We start from the raw sequence: 23,531 nt of genomic DNA, 5'->3' as shown, positions 1-23,531 counted from the left end.
TCTGGCAGGTGCACCTCCATCCACAGAAGATTTAGCAGGGGCATCATTGTTCAGATTGCTGGCACCTGGCTGTTTATTATTTAACACAGTCCAATAAGAGTAATGGCAAAAATGAGAATCAATTTTGGAACAGATAAATGCATTAGACTCTGGGTATGTGTAAACCTAACATTATCCAGCTGCACTGTAGACATTAAAGAATTATAAAAACTCAGTTTTGGCAGAAATTCAAGATGCTGCAAATGTAATGTCCAATGGACCTATTTAGTAATTACAGAGTCAAGACAACCAATCACCTTTGTACCTTTACAGCAAAGCCTTGAAAAGAAAAGAAAAGAAAAGAAAAGAAAAGAAAAGAAAAGAAAAGAAAAGAAAAGAAAGGCCTGGAATTATTCTTCCAGCATAGAAATAACTCTTCAAGCAGAAATACTTGCCCTAACAACAGATCAAAGAATCTTGTGCCATGTTTTATTATATCTTACTCATATGTAATTTCTTTTTTGTATGAAGGATTTTTCTCTCCTCTCTCAGCACTAAAGCACAGTATCCCCTTGGGGGATCGATTTTGTCCCCGGCAAAGATGGGCTTCTGTAAAATGACTTCTTCAAATTTCAGTTCTCCTTGCAAAAGCAGATCAGGGACATTCTGTTTGCCAGCTGGCATGTGAGACGCTCATAGTAATTTCTAGCATACAGTATTCATAATTCTTTGTCCTACCTTTGATCTACTTATTACAGTAACTCACACATTTACATTACACAGTTCATATTTACCAGAATTCAAAATTAAGATTAGTGATTCCATAGAAAACTGAAAATGGAAATTCAAAGAACTAAAAAAAGGAAAGAAAAACGTAGGAACAGCTTGATTTAAAAAGGTCATATTCTTACCATGCAAGGGCTGCAATTTCATGAGAGAAAATTAAATTTTTAACAAAAATAAAATACATAGGATTATTACTTTTAATGGGAGTGGGCTACCCACTGTTTAGTAAATAGAGATTTTTGCACAGCCATGAAATAAAACTCCAGGAAGCAGCAACATAAAAGGTGAATCATTTATCATCATTTTAATTTATGTTTTTCCTCCAATTCCAATTATAAAATTCCACATAGAAGATGATCACAGCAGGATTGCAAAGGTTCTGTTACAAATCCCAGCTGTTTCACCCATTCTCACACACCAACTGCATGCAGTTATGCAATGGTTATGCAACATCCTCCCTTTCCCTTAAAGTCTGAAGCTCCAATAAAAGCACCACAGACTTAAGAAACCTCAGTATGGTGGCCAGTATGGCAGCACAGGGTCCAGAGCTAATCTGCAGCAAATAGTATAACTGGTGTCCAATTTAATGTTACTGCTTGTGATCAGGTTGCTCACAAGAAATGCCAACAGAGAGGAAGTACATCAGCAAAAATGCGGGACAATAAAGGACATACATTTGCATCAAATCTGCATGCATTGATTTATATGCCTCAAGCCAGAACTTTCCTTAAAAAATGACAAAACTGAAGCTGTTATACTCTGGATGCATCATCGGAAAGCTGGACTACTGGAGAAGACAATCATGCTAGGGAAGGTTGAAAGCAGAAGAAGACAAGGAAGACCAAATGAGAGATGGGTTGACTCCATCAAGGAAGACACAGCCTTGAAATTAGAACAGCTGGGCAGGCATGCTATGAACAGGACATTTGGGAGGGCTTTCATTTATGGGACCCCCATAAGCAAGAGATGATTTGATGGCACATGACTACAACGGCAACATAATTTATATGTATGGGTGCAGATTTGGAAAAAGTAATATAATTAAAATGGAAATGTTTGATGTATCTCATCGGAGTAGGAGAAACCAAGTAATATGTGTGGCTGCTCTGTCCACTGTCCAGGTGCAAGCAGTTGATGGGCAACTTCACTCTTCCTTTTTAATGGTTCTTTCTTTTTCAGCCAGACTTAGACCAGATGGCTCTTCAAACAGGGGATGTCTTCAAGTGGAGATAGGCTTGCCATGTGCCCTACTTTTTCTGAAGAAAGCCCTCAGTTTGAAGAGCTGTCCAGTCCAAATCCTTTTTAAAAAGAAGTGAAACCCTCTCAAATGCTGCAAACCTGAACCTTCCACAACCTGGGGAAATGGGGAGCCTGTAACAAGATGTCCAGCACTTCTCCTATGAGCAGCAGCATCCAGTGTGGATCCTCTGAGTTGGAGGACTGCAGACATCTATTGAGGGCAGGAAAAGTGTGCAGGTGAAGGTTGCCTCCACACTACTCCCACTCTGCAAAACACTGGGATGCGTTATATAGTGCTTTACATACTTATTTGATTAATATTTGTCACAACTTGTGATTTAGGCCCATTTTCTTGTCTTCACCTTAATAAGAAGAATATTAATATTTTTAATATTGGGGATATTTTTTCCCAAAGATGATGTGAAAGATTCATGGCTGAGGACAGATTTGACTCAGTCAGTCTTCATGCAACATATTCTCATATAATATGTATTCTTGAAATTCTCAGAACCATATCATTCATCCCACTGTGAATAGTGGGTTAACTGTTTAATTGTTCCATTAAAATTAATAGGATTTATTCTCTAGGCACAAGATGGTCAATGTGTTGCTTTCTGATCTACAACCACCACCAGTCCTAACTAGTGTAGCCAATGGTGCAGAATTAAAAGAATTGTAAGCCAAAATACCTGAAATGCCACAAGCTGTTAACCTTCTGCTCTAGGGCTTAACTGGACACCAAGCATATTTGAGCAAATATCAAAATCATGCTCCCCAGGGAACTTACTAGGGTGATGCCAGCCAGTAAGTTCCCTATTTAAATGTGCTGTACAGGTGACTCTTCAATCTCCCACCATCTTCTACATCAGGGCCCAGAGGCATCATGGGGGGAAGAAGACTGCAGGCAGCTTGTAGTTTTGACCAGTGCTTTCCTTCACAGTGTACCTACTATGAGAATGAGAGAGAGGGAGAGAGAGACATGAGCACATACTCCCAGTAGGCCTACAATGTTCCAACAAACATTGTTGCTTGGTGGTGATAATCAAGTGACTTCACAGGTATTTTGGCAATGGTGGGTATAGAAGAATTGCGATCAATTATGATTGATTATGCTAATAAAATCCACTAAATTGCTACATACTATAACTTTACCAATTTGCTTTTTTCATCAGTAGGAGCAGATCCTTACAGCCAAGAAGTTATAGTTTTATATTTACTGAGAAGATAATTAAAAGGAACATCTTCACAACTTTACCGTGAAAATGAATTATGGCAGTGCACAACGTAACCTGGTGCTGCCTCTTTGGGAAATAACATGGGGGTATGGAAGTGCTGTCATTAAGCAGGCATTTACTAAGTAGTAACATCACCTCATCGTCCACTAAACAAATATTTTGACCATTGGGCTAAATATACACAAAGTGATTCAGCTCATAAAGGTCCGTACAATTGTAGGGGATGAATGCAGGGAGTGGGGAGCACTATAAGGAATGAGTCGGATAAATGGCCACAGCATTTCTAGAGCCAAGATATGTCATTTCCAGGGGTTTCTACAGCTCTAACATGAGACTTCTACATACATTCTGAAAGCATGCAGCTTCAGAAAGGATATCTTTACTTTGCAGGCAGGATCAGTTATAACACTGCTTATCTCATTTAAAAAGCTAATCTTGTTCGAAAAGCACTGGAGCTCAGTGGCACAAATCTCATATTTTACGTTTTCATAGTGCGGATCACACCAATAACTGAGCAGATTCACTGAACTGTGCCCTTTGAAAATGTCTGGGTTGGTTCAGATGCAATGCCAAACTAGAATTTGCAGTGACAGTATTTAGGACGCCAAACTATGCTTTGTTTTCTAGAGAAAAAACATGCTTTGTGAGTTTTGTATGCACAGTTTTCCCTATTCCAAATCCCTTTGCTGAATGTTATCCCCAAACTATGGGCTCTAGGTTGGTTTATTTGGAACTAATACCAAACAAGCTTGAAGCCATAGTTACAGATCCTGCATGCTGGCCAGCCTCAAGCCATGGTTTGCCAGACAGTATTGGTCCAGACATTTAAGAAACTCTGGTTTAGCCTTAAGTCCAGTCCATCTCTTTGCCGGTATCATATGACAAAATCCACAGCAAGGGGCATCAAGATTATGGGGCACCAAGATTGGAAACTGTCTAATTTTAACAGCTGAACTCTCTCCCACACTCAGTTATTTTCTTCGATTCAGTATTTGAACCAGAAAGAGATAAAAATTGCTTCATTCTATGACTGGCCTCACATGAGTAACAAAAATGAAATTATGTCCAGTGACAATATGATCTCAGACAGCATGCAAGATTAGTCCTATGCAGAGCAGACCCATTGAAATGAATAAAAGTTAATTATGGCTAACAAAAGTTCAATTCATTTCAAGAGGTCTACACTATATAGGACTAAAATTTGATACCATGCCTTGTTTCAAAGATACCATGAAATGATCAATAGCCTGGGAAAGGGGACATGGCCATTCAGGAAAACTAGGGAAACTAAATTTTACCATGAACACCCCCAATGTACATCCTCAACAGTACAATCATCAAAAAGTACTTGAACTTGCTGTTAATTGACATATGTAATGAAACCTTTCCTAGTAGGCTTTATTTCTCAAAATCTGAGACATTTCAACCTAGTGCTCAGTTAATAAACATATTAAAGGTCCAATTCTATGCAGGTGTAGACTTGCATAGGATTACATCATAAATCTAATTTGCAAGTAAAGAAAAACCATTGAAGGATGAAAATCTCACCTTATCTAAAACTACGCAGGACCATGTACATATATTTTTTCCTCTACGAATCAATATATATTTCCTGAACCATCACTTATTAATAGGCTTACCATCTGCATTCAGATTTCAGTTCCACCAATTAATAGACAGGAGGCTGGTAACAGTGCATATATGATTTTCAAAAAACAAGAAAGAAAGAAGGAAAGAAAGATGATAAGCAATTCATTTAACGGCAAGGAATTCAAACCCAGCACAAAAGCAATTGTAAGAATAGATTTGTTGTTAAGGCTTAAATAATTATAGTTCGATGAGACAAAATTCACATTCATTTCAAACATAGAGCTTTGTAAAGAAAATAGAATTAACGAGAGGGAGACATCTCCTGTATGTTGATTTGCACAAGATAATACAAAGAATCAAACACCATTTGCAATTATTTTTTCAGCGATTTCCTCCACCCCCAAGGTCTGAGATAGGGAAAGCTCAAAATAAGGCAAGAGAGGAAAAAAAGAATGGAAGTGAGTTAGTGACTCTGTATGCTTTATTTAAGGACAGGTGAACTTGCAGTATGGAGTATGAAACATAACACCTTAATATGTTTTGTCCTTTTTTCTGCAAACTGAGCTACCTTTAAAACCATGTTGGGCTAGCTTTTTTCTGTTCAAGAATGTCCCTCCTGGATAATCTGCCTGTGGGCTATATGTCAGCAGGGACATGCCAGAGTCAAAATTTAGGTTACCCCTTTTCTCTTTCTGCCATGCCATTTTCTCCCTTCCCACCAGCTCAGGTACTGATCGTCCTTGTCAGTGGTCTGAATGGATTGCACACAGAGCACTTTTGTCATCAGGTCAAGGTCTGTATGCAAGCATATGGGCCCAAGTTGCCAACCCCTGCTGTAAAATATTGTTTTAGGGAATGCATTAGAGCCAATCTAGGCAGGACATGGTTCACATCATTTGGCACGTGCAGTGGTGTTTTTCTCCAACGATGAATAAATGTAGAGATGATGCAGTGGGAGCTGAGCAAAAGCAGCACCACAAAGGGAAGGGGGAGGATTCAAGGACGTAAACCTTTTGTCCCTGCTGAGGTCCCTGAGTGGGACTCACTTGGAACAGTGCTGTTTTCCCAGTGAGGATGCTAGGACTTGTAAGCCCTGTGCAGCCCACAGCAGGAAAAGATCCTTCAGTCTAGGAATCCCCATTATGAGAGGAGCAGCCCTACACGAGTTTAGACCGAGAAAGGCATAGAACTCCCAGCATATCCCAACTAGCATTTTTCCTCTCTAAACTGGCATAGGAGTTTGGCTTTTACATAAAGTGCCATAGGAGATTCCAAGGAGAAGCATTTTGTGAGCCAATTCTGAGGGAATCATCACCTGCAGAAGACAGTGGCTACAGCTTGAGCCCCAAAGCCTCCAAGTGCTTTCATGCAGCAGCAGAAGCTTTGAGGGCAGAGAGGCCAGGGCCTATAGCTTTATTCCACCCCTAGGCTGTGTCATAGAATCAGAGAATCATAATAGCAGAGTTGGAAGGAGCCAAGAAAGCTATCTGGTCCAGCCCCCTGCTCAGTGCAGACTCCTAGTTAAGCCATCCTTCTCAGATGGACGGGAGCATACAAGGCTGAAGCCGCTCTGCATTCTGTTTCCCCAAGGTGAATTTCAGAGAGGAATTGAAACAGGGGAAAGAGAAGAGGAAGATGCAAGCACCTTGCACACATATACATGGTACATGCGCAAAAGTCCCAGCAACTCTGTGAGATTGTATGGAACACGCACAACGGCTTGTCCTCTTTGGGGGGCAAACAGCACACAAAGTGACCGTTCTCTTGTGTCAGGGTCAGGCAATGTGGAATAAGTAGAGCCACTGTTGAGCTGAGCCAGTTCTTCTAAGAAAATATGAAGAGACCTGCTGGATCAAAGCAAAAGAATATCTGTTCTGGCACCCTGTTTCCAACTTTGCCAGTCAATGCCCCTGAAAAGTCCACATGCAGCTCATGCAAACTTTTCCCCCATGGTTGGTCCCCCAGAAATTAGGATCTTGAGCTGCTCCTGGAATTAATGTAATAACTTTATAGGCTTATCTTCCATGGGATTGTATACCAGTCATGAGTTCCCCCTTTTCATTCTAAGAAAATTTAATGGAATCTTTAATTTCCCAGTTGATTTAGTTGGACCTGTTACGGGGTAGTTGCAACTTGAACACATCTAGAGAAGCATATTCACTGCATGGATAGGTAATAACAGGTGCAAGGGACAAGCTAAAACATACGTGAGCATACTAAAGGGACAGAGTGCGGGGAGCTTGCATTCCCTAAATCTTTTCAGAATCAATACTGATGCAAAACAGAAGTGATTTACCACGGAGAATTACAAGACGGCAGAGGGTACTTGCTGTGGTAAAAGGAGGCAGATGTAATGTGCGAATAAACCTTTTCAGATAGAGCTACTACATAGACTAGCCAATTGAGATTCCTCTCCCAGTGATGACCCCGGACTGATTTCACCCTGCCCCAAAATGATAGGACCAGCTTATGGAAAACGTAAGAGATTTACAAGCTTTAGCTTCTCCCCAGTTCCACTCTTCTTTCCTTACTCCGGTTGCTTATCCAGAGAGTTAACATTCCCAGAGGTGTTAAGTACATTTATGGCATCCTTGCAATCGGTGCTGACTTTTGTGGGACACTCTCTTGCTGTTGGGGCTCCCTGGGAACATACCAAGTCAGGATCCTTGGAGCCACCTTTGCTCCAGCAGTGAGATCTTGTGCTATATACCTCTTAACCCATATTCCACTATTAATTCTTAGCACGGCAATCTTTATCAACTTCCCCCTTTTTCTGCTATTCTGTTTTTCTGGGATTTTGGAAACAGAGGAAGCTCCCTAACCTTTGCTCTCCTGCTCACAGCTGGGTAGTGTTAATGCAATATCTTCCCCAGTAGGTTTATTAGAAAAGTTGGTCAAGTGATCATTATCGCCTTCCTCCACAGCTTCTCCTCATGCCATCAATTCATTTGCACATTGCAATCAATTGTGTGCCCCCTCCAAAATCTCATTTTAAAAGCTTGAATGCATTTTGTGTTCCTGCTATGAAATCCTTCTCACTGTGAATTGACTTGTATGTGTGTTTCAGATTTCTTTAAAAACCTTTTCTTTGTTAAATCTGTCTGCTCATTCTAAACACCAGCAAAAATTTCATCGCCTTCAAAATTAGGTATGGTTCTTTAAGAAAACCAGCTGGTTGCTTAACAGAGCTTGCGGATTTCTTAACAAGGGGATAGTTTGCCTCAGGCAGCATCTTGTAACTCCTTGCTACAGTAGAGCTGAAGATGGAGTCTAAAATGGGTGTTGCAGCAGTTTCTTTCAAGTCCCTACTACCACATCCCCATCCACTTTCCAGTTCATTATTAGTTTTTTTACCAAATAAGATGCAACCTGATGTACCTTCCAGTACTTATTTCAGTTAAAAAATGAGGGTTTCCACACTAGTCACACAGAAACTGAAAATTAAAACAGTAGAACAATGCAGAAACTATGGGAAAAAGAGACTGAGCTGGAATGAAATATGTTTATGAAAAACTAAAATTAGCAGGGCCATAGCTACCATGAGGTAGAGTGAGGCAATTGACTTTAGGCGGCAAATGCTAGGTGTCTTAAAAAGCAATTAATTATTAGTTATCTACCTTGTTGCTATTGTATTTCTACTGCCTTGCAGAGGCAGAGGTCTCTGTAGCATCTTCTGCCACATGTACACAATAATTTTGTGGCCTATGGATAACTATGCACTCTGACTTGAAGCAACATCACTTGCTTCTTTGACTCAGACAGCTAATATATTAGGCCAGCAATTAATGTTAGAGACACATAGGCATTAAGAGTGCAAACGCAGCTCACAGACCCAAACGGTTAGGATATGTGTTGCCGGCTCTGGCAGCTGGCACAGAGAAGGGCTATCAGAGGCAGGCTCTACTGCAGTGGAGGCACCTTCCCTGCCCTGCTGGACCAAAAGTCTGCATGGTCCCACTAGCAGAAAGCCTCTAAGCACAGTCTTCCAGGGGAAAGAGGCAGTTTGGAACTTCAGGATCCAACATCATTTCATTCTCCCAATCGCTGTGGTCCAGGACTGGCAGCTACACCAGCCCTGGGAGTGGCACAGCTGATTATCCCCCCACCACACCCACTCTGCTGCCAAGGGGGAATTGAAAGGCGAAGACCCACAGAACTGTAAACCCCAGTTAAAGCACATGCATATTGCACCTTCTGCACTAGCCAGAGTGAGGCAGCCGGGACCAGGAGTCATCAGGGGATGTGCCCCTCTGGGCTTCACAAGGCCTGCTTTGGATTGTTCTGCAAGTTATTAGATATCACAGAAGCACTGACATAAATTAATTTTGATAATTTATGCCAAATTATAACAATGCATTTAAAATGTGAGAATGTAATTTCTCATGCCAGCCCTGAAACAAAATTAGTGGTAGGACAAATAAGATTAGCATACTTGCTAAGCACTCAAAATGATGTTCTCTCAGTTGTCTAAAATACAAATGATCATCACTGCAACCCACAATAATCACAACTTTAAAAAAAAAAATAGCTTCTATCAGCCAGAGGAGACTTCAACATTTAAGTCAGGGTCAAAAATAAGGGTTGCAGAGCCAAAACAGATGAGAGAAAGGAACAAAACCAACTCAATAACCCTGAGCCATGTATATACTGGTGAATTCATGTGCTACACAAAACCACCCTGCAAATAAGCCACAGCAGGGTGCTTGTTCACTGAACAACCCACAGTATGCCTAATGCATAATCAATGCATGATCGAGCTTGCTGTCTGTTGTTCTCCCCCTCGTTCCTCCATCCAGTTCCAGTACAACTCTCAGTGTCTTCCATGGCAGACCCCATCTTGTATCCATCTTCCCATTCCAATTGTTACTACTTTTTATTCACCACTAATCTGTTGTTGATGATGACAATGATGTTCCAGAGCCTCAGAAAAGCACAACTGGGTGATGATGCTTCCCCTCCTCCCTGCAAATCACACCATTGTATTCGTAATTTATTATTGGTGGTGCTGGTCTTTTGCTGATGCATTCTTACAGCTTTCTGATCTGTGAAGTCTTTCCTGGTCAATTTCCATGCCTGATTCAGCTGTCAAAGGGGGCAGTAAAGTAGAATCTGACAAACAGGCAACTACCATGAGAAGAGGCAGCAGGATCAGGGACCTCTGCAGTTTGGCAGAAGATTATTATTATTATTATTATTATTATTATTATTATTATTATTATTATTGTTACATTTCTATGCCGCCCCTTGCCGAAGCCTCGGGGCGGCTTACAACACAATAAAATACATTGAAATACAATAGAACATAATAAATTACCACTGAATACAAAAATACAAAAAATACACTGAGATACAAACATAATAATATAAAATTAAAAGTAACAATATAAAATAAGTAAATAAAGAATATAGGAGGAGAAAAGAGAAGGAAGAAGTTGCCCTGGCCAGATCATATATTTTAACAATTAAAATGATGTTTAAATAAAAAGGTCTTTACCTGGCGCCGAAAAACCAGTAACGACGGTGCCAGGCGGACCTCTTTGGGGAGTGAATTCCATAGGTTGGGCGCCACTGCAGAGAAGATCCCCATGCTAGAGTGTGTGAGTCTTGGCAAGTGGTTGAACTAGAATGCAGTTCCTGAGATGGACCCTGGCTTAAGGCAAGTTATTGGGAATTCCACATTGGATCCAGTGTGGTCTGGACCTGAGCAGCCTGCACAGGAAGTTCAGAAGTTCTCCTCCTCCACCCCATCTCACCGTACAGATCACATGTACTTATTCCTCAGGAGTGGTTCTAAAGCTAATATAAGATATATATTTCTTGTTAGCTCTTAAAGAGTAGGCTAGAAATGCAGCACATAAATATATATTTTAAAGAAACCACAATAAATCCAAATGCCTTGCCTTGAGGAAATTCAATCTCAAAGATGATGAAGATGAAGATGGTAGTGGTGCAGGATAAGGAGGAGATGACATACTGTTTTTTAAAGAGCATTGCAAAGAAAACAACAGGGAAAATAGTTTTATCATCTTCTCATGAGACCCATTATGTCCCCTTCTGCCTCATAGCAGTGTGACCTTGAGCCAATCAAATTGCCGCAAGGCTAGAACTCACTTCCTGGAATGGTACACACTGCATGGACCAATGGAGTTGGGCTTGCCTTCCAGCCGTGGTGAAAGAGATTCTACAGGGATCACTAAAGGGAAACTCATCATGAACCCTGAAGCTGTAAAAGAGAATAAACAGACCAAAACAATGATGAATCAGGATGATGATAATGATGATGATGATGGATGATAGATCGACTTACACAAGGTACCAAAGTATACAGTGTGGATCCCAATCTGATGTGAAGAGAAGGATGGGGGACACTGGTTAGTCAAGAAGAGGTTGGAGCTCATATTCATGATCTATATTTCCATGCGTGAGCACACTGTAACTTGCTTGCTGAAAGGAAAAGAAGGTGAAGTCCTTAGAAGGGTTGTCCACAGTTCCAGACAAGCACTCAAGAAAGCATATCTCCATATGGAAACTATTTTGGCCTCTGATTTCAGTGGAGGCAGGTCTCTTTAATGGATCTTAAAGCTCTTAACGGGAAGTTCATATGTGAATAGGCATTCCCTGCTATCCCAAGCCTAGACCATTTGGTGTTACTGGGCAGAAGAGCCTGGTAGCCAGTCATGCCGCCTCCATAATATGAGCATGTCAACTAGTACACAATGGCTGGGTTCTCCTCTGAAGAATCCTACGCGTCCCTAAGCACCAGAAGCCTTTGAGGGCTGATCATTTTAACTGGTTAGCAATTCCCGTTAGATCCACATTTGCCAGGTAACAATCTGCCTGTGACAAAGAAGACGATAAAGCCTTCCCACTGCCTTTATTTTTCTTTAAGTATTACATTTCTATCCCACCATTCCTCCATAGGGGTTATCTGAGATCAGCTTACTGGCCCAAGGTCATGCAGTAATCTTCATGGCTACACGGGAATTTAAACCCAAGCCCCTCCAATCCCACTCCAAAACCTGGCACTCTAACCACTACTTAGCACTGGCTGCTGCTTCTCCTTCTCCTCCTTCTTTGACATAGTCAGTTTTACAGACATAGGGTAAATATTAGCTGTGTCTTTTTTTATGATAAACAGTTCCCATGCACAGGCTGAGCTGATGGGAAGCAGACAGGCACACTGGTAGTGCCTAGTTCTTGAAAGAGCATCAGTGGGCAGAAGCAAACCCCACCACACCCAAGAGTGCTTTTTACCAACCAGCTTCAAGAACAAAAATACCTTCTCATTCCTCAGTAAAACAAAAAGATTCTTTTTAGTACCTTTTCATGGCATGCACCCTCCCAGGAAGAAGATTATGCTCAGCTCCCTGGCAAGTAAGTGTGACCTGCATTACAAGCTAACCTTGATTGCCTATTAATTAGCATTCATTGTTAATAGCCAAGAAGCCACTAAGCAGGGCAGCATGACTGCTAACAATATTTAGATGCAGCAAAGCTGTTCCTCTCTTCTTATTTCTAATGAGCCCCAAAGATGTCATATTTTGTAGAGAATTACAAATCTGGAAAAACAAGCTTTCTTTTGCAGGTTATACCAACCACACTGATACTAAGAAAAAGATGGGAATACACAATTTAATTCATTTTCATGCTGCTACCTTTTACTGTGTATCAGTGTCACATCTCTGGGTTATAAATGCTTGCCATTCCAAGCCACTTTGTTTCCCCAGCTTTACATATATATCTTCCCCTTTCTTTGTTAGCCCAAGCTGAGCTTCATTCTGGTGAGTTCCTTGATGCGGATCATCCCCAGAAGTCAATGAAATACTAGCACATGAACCATCAGTGCTTGTAGAATTTCATCTTCTAGTCCAATTAGCATCAGATCCTGCAGTGTTGAGATTCTGCAAATGCTGTTGAAGGGACTGGAGGGGTGAACATGAAATGGCTTAAATAGGACAATACCATTTCTTCCCTAACCTGATCCCTCCAGATGCATTGGAGTATAATCCCCATAGCAATGGGAGCTATGGGAGTTGTAGTCCAATGCGTGGGAAAGGCTCCAGGTTAAGGAAGGCTGCTATAATTATAGCAGCGGAAAGGTTAATGCACTCTAAATTAAAAGTATAGAAGACAAAAGTAACAGGTAAAGATGGGCACATCAGTCTTTTTCCATGCTGTCTCGCTTTTTGTTCATGATGCTTTAAGCTGTCATTTTCAAAATCCTCATTGAATTTTGCATTTTAATTTTCTTATCTAATATGCATTTTACAAAATTTTAGTTCTAAATATGCATTTCTAACATTATTTTGTCTCATAATATGTATTTTATAAGCTACTTTAAGCTGAGAACTGCACTGCAAAATTTGGAGACATGTAAAATCCAGAGAAGAACCACATTCTGACTACATCATCACGTGGTGCAGCCCCTTCATATACAGAGCAGACTCTCTGCTGCAGTTATGCATTGTACAGTGGTGACAGAGTTGGGACTGATGTGCACCCTGCCACTTTCCCTCATGCAATACTGATTGCACAGGAATGGAACATAGGACTGATGTTTCAAATAATGTGAGTTTTGCATAGGAAATCATGTTGGATACATTCCTACAGCCATTGGGCAGAGTCTCAATGGCCACAGTATGAAGAAACCTGCTCTGAGGTTGGACATGGGATTCATCCTCCCCTCACAACATGCACAGAAACAACCATGTGGGCTCCAGCTCCTAAGCTGCAAAAGCAACCTCAGAGACAGAATTTTGCAGGCATTCTGGAGGGCAGAGAGAGGAGGTGTCTTCACTAGCATACATAGGATCCTGGTGATCCCTCAGCCTGCTCTTCTCACACTCTGGGGCAAAACACTTAGCTAAAATCAGTTGTCAAAGTCCTTTGCACAGCAGGAGGAGTGCAGAGGTGACCTTTGCCTCCATGCTCTTCCCAACATGCACAGGATGCCTATAATCCTCCGATTTCAGAGGAAGGCTTTGAGGCAGCTTCTTGGATTGTGCTGATTCTAACATGCACAGTTCTCAATTACAGATGAACAGACAATTATTCTGGAGTCTAAGGAACAGGAACAATATTTCTTCATCTTATCTATAAATACAGCCAACAAATTAACTAACTAGTATTACAGTTAATCAGCAACAAAATACAAGTGATCCAGACCATTGGTGAGCATGTTGCATGGTGTGAGCTAAATGCTGCTAGTCAGATTACACTTTCTTTCATCATCCTTTTCAGATTGCCAGGTTGTTTTTTTCCACATTGAAAGTGTCTGCTCTCTTTGCTTTTGTCCTTTCTTTCCCCATCCTTCTGGTTTTTCTTCAACAACTTTCCTAAGTTTCTTCTCCTTAGTCTGCCTACAAAAAGCTTTGAACCAGAAGATGGTTGGTGTAGAGGCCCTTTGGTAATGAGGTCCGTCAAAACAATCTTGTTTTTAGAGTACATCATGTCCATATACATAGAGCCAAACTAGATGCACTATTTTGTTCATTATGTAAACAGCAGCTTCCAGAGAAGCTGGATCTGCCTTAGCCATACCCTCACTTCTCCAAAGCTGCTGTTTGTGTTTCAAGCAAGCTTCCACTGGTTCCAGTGCAAAATTCCCTTGTAATGTGCCGAGAGCTGATTTTTGTTGGGACCATGGTAGTCAGGAACAGAAAGAATTAAACTTCTGCTCCCCACCTTCCATGGCCTCAAGACATCTCAGACTTCCTTGGGGGTGATAATTACATAAAATGTGTGTATTAATTGCATTCACAAAATTAACATCATGTTCTAGTTTAGCTCTTAATAAGAAGAGCTTTAATGAAACTTAAGTGGTGCAGGTGTGAGTACAATAGGGTAGCACCCTCAGCACCAAACACTGGAGCAATTCAGACATTTATTAGAGTTATTAATGCAGGAACAGTTCAATCCTCCTACTCCCAAACAAACCCCAGAATTGGTATATATTTGGATTGGTGTTTGGTAGCATTGGTGAGTCAGATCTCATGATTTGTAGCAAAGGGAAGAGAAGCAGATAACCTAGGCTGTAAGAAACTGTCCCTCTACTGAAACCAAAAGACTTGTTTGTTTGTGAAACTTGGATTACTTTCCAAGGTGTGCCTGCCACAACACAGACATTAAAAAAATCATCTAAGTATCTATGTATTGCCCCAAGCATACTGGTCTTTAAAATCACAGTGTGTAGATAGAAACTGTTTGTATTCATCTGCATATAATGAAAGAATGAACACTTTTTGCATGCATTCTAATTTCTAATTGATACATGACATACCGTCCCCCCTCCATCAACTCGATTGAGTCCTCATATAATAATCAGAAGAATGAGATTTGTATCCATAGTCCATTTCACTCAATTTAAGAAACAATAAGATTAATAAAAGGAGACCAATTTATTCTATCCAGAGTACTAGGCAATTTTTTAAAGGGGGAGACAGTGAATTAATAGTGAGAGAAAGAAACCTTTGAAGAAAATGACATGATTCTTTTCCATCATGCATAGTATCACTGTAGCTGGATGGGAAGGATAAGTCCAATGAACTGAGTGTTCTGCATAAGCACAGTACCTATACTACAGTCTTTTGCTGCCCTCTAGAAGCAGATTCATGAACACATCTTGCTCAAAAAGAACATCTTCCACAGTCAAATCCAAAATAAAGCTCATCCAAGCCCATGAATGCTTGAGTGCATTTCACTCTGCTGACCTGTGACAATAAAAAATTTGCAATCCTGATGCAATGTTAGTTAAAGCATGCAATTCCACACATGTTGCTTTACATACAATGGCCACTGATTTCAAGGAGTTTGTGTGCTTTCAGAAATATCCACCATTCTGTAGCGAGAGCCACTAATTTGGATGGCTTAAAGGGGCTTGTGCATGGAGGAAGAGGCTGTGAATGACTACTAGCCTTGCTGGCTATGTGCCACCTCCATCATCAGAGGCAACATGTCTGCATACACTGCTAAAAAGCTGGGGCAGGTGGAACTCTTGCACCCATCCTGCTTGATGGAGCCTGCGGACAGCTAGTTTGCCACATTATGAACTGGTGCTGGACTGGATGGACCATTGGTCTGATCCAGCATGGCTTTTTTTGTTCTTATGGCTATAGCCTGTTTCCCCCGTTCTCAGTATTTACACTGGCGTCTCTCTTACAATGCCAGCATAATATCAAGAGTTCTGAAGCTGAAATGGAATAGCAGTAGAAACCTTCTTTTATAAAAATGCATTTGCTGGTCCGACATGCCTTCCAAAGGGAGGGGGTTTTTAAAGTATCAGAAATAGCGCTACCATTTAAGTTAATCTTGCATACATTTGTCCTGCTGTCAGTCTATGTGTTACCACATGTCCTAATTCACGTTGGGCACTTACATTTTCATTTGTGTGTACCCTTATGTGCACATGTGTGCCCACTGAACCTCACACTATAATGAAACTTTACAGAAGTGTAGTGCATACACAACAGATCATACACTGTACAACAAACTGGGAAAATTAGCTCAAGAGAAAACCATTCAAATGTTTCTCCTGTGTGTGTGTATGTAAAATCTCAGAACATAATGCTACTGTTTAATTTAATCTTGGCATTCATTTTCAGTGGACACACAAAAATATATGTGGGTACATGATGTGCACATGTGATTACATAATGGCGAACTAGGTTTGTGAAGGCATACATAATGACACCAGTTCAAAATGAATGGGAAAATCATTCTAAACTTACTTTATACCAATATTTTAGAGAAGAATGCACTTGGTCAAATGCACTATTTTTAACAGCGATACCACAGGTAGAAAAAGACAGGGACAGAAAATTCAAGCATGCCAAATAAGGAGATGTGAGGGCATTGGGGAACTTGTGAGGTAGGGCTTGCAAGAATGAATGCTGTTTTTGAAGGGCAGTGACATCAGGTGAGCCCTGTAAGAGGCAGAATGGATGGATCCAGAAGAATATCAGCAAAGCAAGAAAGAAAGAAAGAAATCAAGCCAAAGCAAGTATATTTACCTAGTTTCAACATAAGGAGAACCTCAAGTACCTCACATCCTTGTTGGTCACATGGCCACTTGAAAATCCAGAGAGAGCACAAGCTACCATCTGGTCCACAGACCTCTGGTCTCAAATACAAAATGGGGCAGCTGCTCCAGGCTCCAATCTCTGATATTCTTTGATATAAAAATAACCTATACTCTGTGCTTTTTCTTCTTGGACAAAGACCAGCACCACCTATGACTGGGAGATCAAATGGCTAGCTAAGCCATTATTCAGCACTGCCAAACCTCTTGGAATGCAAAAATGGGCTTTGATATGGGCAGCCTAAAAATAAGGTGACCCTTTGAACCCAGAGTATTCCAAGGGAAATAACATAATGGAGAGAGAGGCAGGGGGACCTCAGAGGAAGGAGGGAATGCAGGGTAAAAGGCCAAGGTGGTTGTGCTTGACTGCAGACCCTGAAATCTTTCAACCCAATGTCCTAAGCTCCAGCTTGTCCACCAGACAAATAAGCATCTGGGCTAAGCTTAGAGTTGCAGCTTCAAGATGTGACATAGCCTCCTGCAGGGCACAGCTGTCCACTTGTACAGGTGCTGAACACACAGTATAGTCATTGCAGATGGAAACTGACTAAAGAGTTGCAATGGTTGCTTCATCAGGGCATGAAGCTCTCTCCGGAATCAATCTATTTGGGCAGCCTAAGGGCCCACAGAGAAGAGAGAGGAAGAAGACCCTCCCTTCACTTGGTCACAGTCATGCTTCCACAGCCAAGCCTTTCCTGGTGGCTTCAGCAAGGATCTGGTACTCTCTTCCCAGCGAGGCTAGACTGGTGCTCGCCCTGTTGTGTTTCTGGAGATAGACAAAAGCTTTTCTTTTCCAGCAGGTCTTTGGGAATAGTCAGTGAGATTGCATTGGACTAGCTCTGTTGTTTTTATTGTTTTTACTGATGCTTTAATTTTTGCGTGTTATTTTAATATTGTATCTGACTTACTTTTTCTATTTTAACCTTTGTATAGTTCTGTTATTGTTTTAATTGTGAATTCTGTTTAAGCCACTTTGTGTAAGTGGATTTTTTGTCTAATATCAATAACAACGCTGGCCCTGCAGACATGATCTAGATGCCCAAGTAAGAAAGGAGAGGTGCTAAAAAAGATGAGCTAATAAGGAATCAGTCAAAGAGTCTTTTGAACCCAAGGCAATTCTTGGAGCTGTGCAGCAGCCTCTCTCCAAACTGAGGCCCAAGATCAAAGAACAGAATTTTGTGTCCAAGTCCAAAGTCCAAGCTTAATGACCTTGGGTGAACTTACTATGAAGCAAAACAAAGGGTCCAATACCAGGATGCAGGGGAATAAAAGAGAACTTCAAATAGGACCCAAGTTACCTGACTGTGTTACAGCCAGGTGTCTAAAAGTGACAAAAGCCATGATAGTCCTCAAGGTATGCAAGACACAAGGCATTATATACCCTAACAAGGGTGTTTCTGTTCATACTTTTACCATCTTAGGATCAGAGCTCTCATATTAGACATTTTGTACAACCAGAAAAAGAGATGGTCAGAAAAGGACACGTATTACTATGGGCACCACATCCAACCTCAGGATGCTTATATGTTAAATTCTGAATTAGTTGCAAGTGCTCTGCCCTTCAACAGAAGGTACAGATGTGATACCAACAGTGGGCAGGATGCAAGAGTAACAGATGCTGCCTAAGTCTATAGACTAGTTTTGGAAGTTAGAACAAAAAAGGATAAAACAAAGAGCACACATGCATCTTTCCTTCAGGAAACTCAGCCTCACAGCAGTACTGGTGTGTGACTGTTCCTCAAACTTTACTCTGATGAGAAGCCAAGACAAGCTCTCTTGCTGCTCCCAAAAGCACCACTCCTCTCTTTCTTTCTTCTCTCTCTCTCTGTGAAACTTCAAACTAACAACAACATTGAATATTTGCTCAGCTGATGAGGAGCCTTGAGAGACCTTATGCAACAGCACCATCTAGTGCCACCTGCAGTCAAATTAAACCTAGAGAAACTTCATGTCAATACAAACAATTTAATCTTTTTAACCAATCAAGCAAGGTCAAAAAATGGTTTCACTGCCATTTCACAAGCAGCCATGAGTAATTTAATGTAGCTAAGTTATGCCTTCATACTTTATCATCTGCTATTCAGTTTCATTCTGTTTAATATAATCTTGATGTGATACTTTGATTTTGATTATTAATTTTTGCTTGCATGTTTGCCATCATGTGAAATATTTTGACAGAAAACTGGTATAAAAAATTTCAGATAAATAATATAATTCCAATCACGATGCTGAATACTCCAGTACTGTAAAAAAAAAAAAAAAAAGAAGTGGAAATAAGTTCCAAAATAGTTTTCAATTTGCTGACCAAGTATTGGATTATGTGCAATGTGTTTTGGATAAGCGTGTAATCTATCCACAGATTTATTGAGGACAAGCTACAAATAAGAATAGTGTTATCAAAGATTTTCATGGAAGCTGAGAATTGTGCATGCCTCTGTTTTAAGGGAAAACCTTGTGGAATCAGTTCACATATATATAATTGCTGGAAATGCAGTGAAGCTGGAGTGGACAACCTCAGGCTGTGAGACCAAATCCAGCCCTCTGGAGTCCCAGTCAGGCCTTTTGGAGTTGCTCAGACTGGTGGAGAAGGGTGCTTTTGACTTTAATGTTGTTTAAATCACTTATTCAATTACAAACATATAAAGTGAACTGAAAGCAACAGTTATTTATAAAAGGCATTTCAAGTGTTCAGAATGGCTTCCAATATATTTCGCTAGTAAGCATTAACATGGTCTAAACCAGAATTTAGAGAAAGGGCTGAGGCTGAGAAAAGTGGCTTGCTAAGGCCATTTTGTGAGTTTGCTGCTGAAATGTCCTGGCTCACAGATCATATTCTAGGTGCATGTTCATGCATTCATCCTGAAGTGGTTCTTGCTTCCACCTCTTTGTAATGTGGAAATAAAGCATGCACTACCCAGAAGGCGCATTTGCCTTTCTCCTATTTCTCTGTTCTGCATCAACAATGATTGTAAGTGCAGGTATCAAGTGCAAGGGAGGTTCGAAGATGGTTTCAGCCCCAGGTGTGAAAATCCCCTACACTGCCATGCAGCAGCACTAGCAGTCTGTTCCCACACTGACTCCAACTGCAGCCAGATAGGTTGGAAGGGAAGGATTTGAGAATGTTGATAGTGTATGCTATGTTGTATTTTACATTCCAAATTGTTGTGAACTGCCCAGAGAATGCCAGTTATTGAGAAGCACAGAACTGCAATAAATAAATAAATGAATGCATTCTGGTCACTCTCAAGATGGTTGGTGATAGAACCACCAAAAAGGCAAAGCGGGCTTTGGGTTGGAATTCAGTAGAATTGGCACGTCTAGCAATGGCAGGGGTGCATTAATACCATTGTACAAAGCATCACATAGGAGTAACTGAATCAAGTTTTCATTACTCATGTCCAGGCCCAGTGTCCTGGTGGATCTCAAAATCACAGTGTAATAGTTACTATCACAGAGCAGAGGTGAGGAACCTCATGCCTGCCAGCCAAATCCAGCCCTCCCGAGATCCCAGTCGGACTTTCCATGTTTCCCCTGAGGGCATGTCCTTTCTCCCTGGAAGATGATCATGAAGTGGTTTTCCAGCTTCATAGCCCCCCTCCTTGCCCCAACACACACATTCTAAAAGGTTGTAAAGTTAAAATATGCTGGCATTTTTTGGTATGTTTGGCCTTACCCTTTTGTCTTTGGTCCCAACTGCCACTTGAATGTGGTCCTTCAATACTGTATCCAAAATTGGACTAACCCTCAGGCTGAAAGGGCTCCCTGTCTCTGCTACACAGAATGACCTTTTCATACTTATTTGTGGAACGTACCCAAAATAAAATCCTCAAGCAATGTCTCCTGCCCTTATTTACATTACATGTGATAGCAAAATATTCACCAGCTACTGCAAGCCTCTCAAATGCTCCAGGCTTGTAGATGCAGTTACGTTCCTTGTCATATTAAGCTTGTGCTTTCCTTGCTGTGGAGACTAACTTTTTAAAAAGACTCACACATACACTTTCAGAGCACATAAAAGGATTGTAATCAGTAATAAGGATGCCAGGCACTGCCAGAACTATACGAACTATATTTCTGGCTGTAAATGATGGAAGTTGTAATCCAGCACATCTGGAGGTGCCAGATTGGAAGAGGCCAGCATACTGGAATACCTCTGAAATAATCTCTGAAATACACATACTCCAGGGACAGTTCATATGCCACAGTGAGTGACCCTGAAAATAAGCCATGAATGGGTTGCTTGCTTGCTTACCCACATTGTTCCTAAGAGACAATCAGGAGTTTGTGAGCTTGTCCTGGCTTGTTTTCTCCTTAGTCCACCAGCTCATTTCCTGAATGTTTCCCATGGTTTTTCACAGTACAACCCATCTCTTACCCTCAGTTGTCCAGAAGAAAACATTTCTAACATTCTGCCCCATTATTGATCACTATTCCACTTCACTGAAATTTTTCCATTCATGACACCATCAACACCATCAGCAGCAGCTGCTTTGAAAGTATATTTATTCATTTATTTCATTTTTATACTGTCCTCTAGCCAAAGCTCTCTGGACATTTACAACAGCTTTTGTTATGAAACAAAATACAGTACAAACAACATAAAAAACAACTATGTTAAAAGAGTTAAAATTAATTTAAAGTAGCTTAAAAGCACAATAAAATATCATAAAAGACTCAGCAAGAAGAATTATCAGGATAATCACCTTAGCATTGAAACCGCAGTCATCAATTTCATCTTCTCACAGCTTGAAAAGACAGTTAACAGTTTTCCTCACCTCTTCCCCACACATACACTTAAGAGCTGAAAGGAAGTGAGAGGATGCAATTGACAAGACAGACTTCATTGGTTCCTCCACCCCTTCTTGAGCAATTACTTTATTGATAAGCCTTTTCCCCTTCAAATGGATAATACCCTCATATTTTAAAATCCCTTTATTATTTTCCTCCAGGTCTTTGCAAGAGTGCAGATTCACCTGTCTGCAACGTGCATTCTGAAGTACTATGCTTGCCATGTATATTTGCTTCCATGGACAGCAAACTAGAAAGTGTGGTGGGTAATTCACAAGAATATTGACAAAACAAATACACTACTGTAGAATGTACAACACAAACAGGCAATTCTGTGTACTGGCACACCTGCAAATAACCAGGGGAAATAATTTTTAAAATTGACACATTTGCCCACTTTCGCACCATTGGCAGAGGCAGGGAGAGTGGTGAACATATTCAGAATATTCCCAAGTACCATTTCCGTATCAGCAGAGATGGACATCCCTGCTGAGTGAAGCAGAGTGCTGGAGGAGAGATTAGAGAGAAGAGAAGGAGTGACTGGGCTTTTCCCCACTCTTGCCAGATACCTCTATAACCCTTTCCAGCAAAGCATTTGCCAGCCACTCTTGGATGTTAGAACCATCCTAAGACCACCTTCAGTAGCCCAAAAGGAAGTCATGGGCCCTCAGGGTGGTTTGTCGGTGGCTAACACACCATGCTGAATCATCTATGCCTGGTTCATATATCATATTAAGCCATGCCAACATAAAGAAGTCTCACAACTCACTGGGTCTTATTGTGCACTCTCTTACAGTCTCTCTCTCTCTCTCTCTCTCTCTCTCTCTCTCTCTCTCTCTCTCGCTCACACACACACACACACACACACACACACACAATCACACACCCAGTGTATAAATATGAATTCTGATTTGCTGGTTCCAATGTATTCATGATGTTCTAATTAAACAACTGGCTAAACTTACCATTTTCCATCTGTATAGTTTTAAATATTGACATGATATAGTCTGATAATTAAGTAAAATTAAGGCTATACATTGTGCTAATATGTATTTTTGCAAGGGAGAACTATTAAAGTCAGTAAAATAAAAACACTATTTCAAAAATTTGTGAACAAGTCATACACCATCTGGGCTTGGGACTGAAAATTTAGAACTCCTGGGTCCTATTCTCATTCAAGTAGAGGAAAAAATGAAAAAATTGTATTCATTTCTCCTTTTTTATTCTCTCCATATAGATTTTTCCCTTGCCTGAATCTGAGTGATCAGGATGAATTAAATATTATAAAACAAATTAATTTGTAAGCAATAGCAAAGAAATCCATACAATTAAAAAAACTATATTCTAAATTAAATCCACCTACTGTTTGCCTATCCCTAACCACAGTGATCTAATTCAGACTGAACAATCTTGTAAAACTTCAGGAAACTGCCCAGGTTCAACATTTGGCAGTTTTCCAGAGGAAGAATGTGATTATTGTAGGAGCACTAGGCATCTGCAGCTGAAGGAAGGGGAAGTGTTTGCAAGCCTGGGGTATACGAGTGCCTGGTCTGTCTGAGCACCATGCTGCCATGCAGGATTCAGCTTTGGCATCCACAATTAGAATTATCACAAGTATTCAGACTATTCATATCTTTAGCAGTGTGCTACGCATAAGAATGTTTGTTGACACGTGCATTGCCCAAATACTAGGAGTTCAAGGCATGTGATATCAAATTATCTCAGTTCAAGGATACTGGGGACCCAAGTATATTTTATTTGGAAGATCTGTGACTAGATCCACTGACAAATGTCAAGAGATCTAATTCTAGATCTCCCACATAAATTATCATTTGTAC

This window comes from Varanus komodoensis, unplaced genomic scaffold (assembly GCF_004798865.1).
Source record: "Varanus komodoensis strain SLA01 unplaced genomic scaffold, ASM479886v1 scaffold14_1, whole genome shotgun sequence".
NCBI classification, from domain to species: Eukaryota; Metazoa; Chordata; class Lepidosauria; order Squamata; family Varanidae; genus Varanus; species Varanus komodoensis.
This window is presented reverse-complemented; position numbering follows the sequence as displayed.